Genomic DNA, 3009 nt, shown 5'->3' on the forward strand with positions numbered 1-3009 from the left:
CTCTGTCTCTGTGAAAAATAAATAAACTTAAAAAAAAAATTAAAAAAGCAGTAAAAAAAAAAAAAAAGAAGTCTAGAGATAGGGCCCTTGTAGGGTGACTTAATTCAGTGGCTTAACATTGCCACCAGGGATCCTGATCTTTCTACCTTTCTCTTCTGCCATTTTCACTACGTTGGCTATTCTCCTCAGGCTTGTCACCTCCTGGTCACAATAGGGCTATCATAGCTCCAGGCATCACAGCTTGACACATATCTAAGAATATTAGAAAGAAGCCCCTTTCATGGACCCTTGTTAAGAGTGAGAAAAACTAGTGCTTGCTTCCGCAATGCATATGCTAAAACCGGAACGATGAGGAGAAGATTAGCATGGACCCTGAGGGAGGATGGCATCCAAATTTGTGAAGCATTCTCTATGAAAAACAGAGAAAAAGAATGAGAAAAATTTTTCCATGAGGTTCCCAAGACGCTTCTCTCACGCCTCATTGGCCAGAACTCTGTGGCCTGACTTTTCATGAACCAACCACCGGAAAGAATAGTGGAACTTACCATGACTGACTAATGTCATTCTCTAGAACTGAGGAGGGGCCCAGCACCCTTGAAGTGTCTTTTGGTGAGTAAGTACATTGATAAAAATGCCAGTTGTTCTATCTGTGTATTACCCAAGCCACACATTTCTGTTTCTGAGAGCTATAGGACTGTGGTTTTGCTCTGTCAATGCCCTCATGTTAAACAGGGCTGATCAAAACCCGTTATAACTTTAACAGAGTGACCATAATTCTGATTGCTCTAGGCTTTGATGTTTCAATGTCTTCAAAAGTGCCTCTTTACTTCCTGACATGAACCAATGCGCTGTTTTTTTACTGCGCTTCATCGAAAAACACATATAGTTTTGGAAAACAAATATTCGACATTCTTTCGCTCACGCATTCAGTCGTCGGTCTTTGATGCCCACTGTGTGCTAAGCACTGCCCGAGGAGCTGGTGATAGACAGGTCCAAAGCCTGTTTCCAGGCTAGGCAGGGAAATTCAGACAGGTACACAACGTGACAGCAGAGAATTTGTGAAGCGTCCACAAGACCTAAGAACACAAGGCTATAATGGCCCTCAGGAGACAGCGATGAATTCTGGCTTACAGAAAAGAGGCCTCATGGTGAAGCTGATATTAGAGAGGACTCTTGAAGGTGGAGTAGGTGAAAGGGTACTTCAGACCCAGGTAAACCCGGTGCAAAACCATTGAGTCATTGTGCAAAGCGACAGTGAGGGTGTGACAGGTTTTGGAAATGGGGAGGAGTTCCTGACCTGGGGTGGTAAGAGGGAAGCGGTGGGGAATGGCGGGAGATGTGAGTAGATCTTGGAGGGAACTTGAAACTTTCTCGATGGAGGGCTGTCCCTCTTCACTCTGGGAGGTACTGCACCCCAATAATTATTGCATTCATTCAGTAAACATACCTGTCAAACATTTCTTATGGGTCTAGCACCAAAGAAGATGCTATAAATGTCATAGGTCTCAGAAAATTTCATCTAATCAGATAAGTCTTCTGTTCCTTACGCCTTTAATTTATCCCTTTCCTCTGTCTTCTGTTCAACCTACAAGCATTTTATAGCTTTTTTTTTTTATTAAAACATATCTTTCCCTTCATCCTACTCCTTCTCAAACTAACACTCTGCCCACCTTCGTCCCTTCAACACCAAAGTCCCTGAGGTACTGCTGGTGATGTAGAGCCTTATTTCCCACTAACTTCTCAGCTTCTTACGAGCTTTTCTACCCTCATTTTCTGTCAGACTTACCAACAGTGACCTTTGAATTGCTATTTTCGGCTCTCATCCCACTTGATCTTTCTGTGATTCTCGATACTGTGATTCAACCCTTTTTCACTAAACTCTCGCATTCTAGAACAGCATTCTCTTCTCCTTCTCCTATATCTGATATCATTTGTCTCTGATGTTCACAGTCTCCTTCCTCTTGGCCCACCTCTCAAATATTGATGTTCCTTACTTGGTTGTCTTTCACCTTTTTTCTCTTCTTGCTCTCCAGTTTCTCCATAGATGATCGTATCTACAATCACAGCCTCAACAAGCGTGGGCTGATGGTTCCCAAGTCTGTCTCCCCAGAGACAACTACACTCCCAGCTTGGGGCCCCCTCTAGCCAACTGATTCCTAAGTAATAACTCTGGAGCTCTGAATGTATCTCCCATTTAACAGGTCTAAGATTGAGCCCATCACCTGCCTCACACATTATCTTCTTTCCTATGTTCAGTCCTCATCAATAGCACAAGGTGGATGAAAAACTCTACTGCACACAAGGGTGAAAGGTTTTATTTGTAAAAAAACATTTGGATCAGTTTAGATCATAAGATAGTGTTAAAATGACAAAGGAAGTCATGTTACAATTCTTTGAATTTAATATTATATTTCATATCCATACTCAAGATATGGGGCTCAAGAGGGTTCTTGCAAGGCTTCTCAAATTTTAGAACGTATACAAATCACCTGGAGGGCTTTGTTAAAGCAGATTCCTGAGTCCCATCCCTGAGATTCTAATTCTTGGGGTCTGGTGTGGAGTGTGAGAATTTGCATTTCTAATGAACTCCTAGTGATGCTGATCCTTGGACTCTGCTCTGAGTAGCACCGCCCCAGAGGACATAAACTTTGACTAGGCACATATTATCCAGCCGAAGACTTGCTCTGAGGGCACTGCTTGCCAAGGTCTTAGTCTTGGTTGAGAAAAACACTGGAGTGTAGTGACTAGAGTAGAAGTATCAGTGGAACCCCTGCCTGGATTTGTACCCTCACTTGCCTACTTACCAATTGTGTGACACTGGGACGTTACCTAACTTCTTCTTCCTTCACTTTCCTTTAGGGTGAGACCAAGATGACCATAATCCACGTTGCCTGGGATTGTTATGAAAATTGAGTTCATTCATGTAAAGTACTTTGCCCAGTAGTGGTAACATAGTAAACTCTCAAAAGATGTTCATTTTTTTTTTAGTAGTGGTAGTTTGGATGGAGA

The 3009-nt window shown here is 42.5% G+C and overlaps 1 non-coding gene across 1 annotated transcript; it reads left to right on the forward strand.

Moving 5' to 3' along the window:
• Positions 1-312: 312 nt before the first annotated feature.
• LOC125920519 (U6 spliceosomal RNA) lies at positions 313-417 on the forward strand. Its single transcript, XR_007457105.1, has one exon. It is a non-coding gene; the product is annotated as a U6 spliceosomal RNA (small nuclear RNA).
• Positions 418-3009: the final 2592 nt, after the last annotated feature.

The sequence above is a fragment of the Panthera uncia genome, chromosome B4 (assembly GCF_023721935.1).
Source record: "Panthera uncia isolate 11264 chromosome B4, Puncia_PCG_1.0, whole genome shotgun sequence".
Classification (NCBI taxonomy): domain Eukaryota; kingdom Metazoa; phylum Chordata; class Mammalia; order Carnivora; family Felidae; genus Panthera; species Panthera uncia.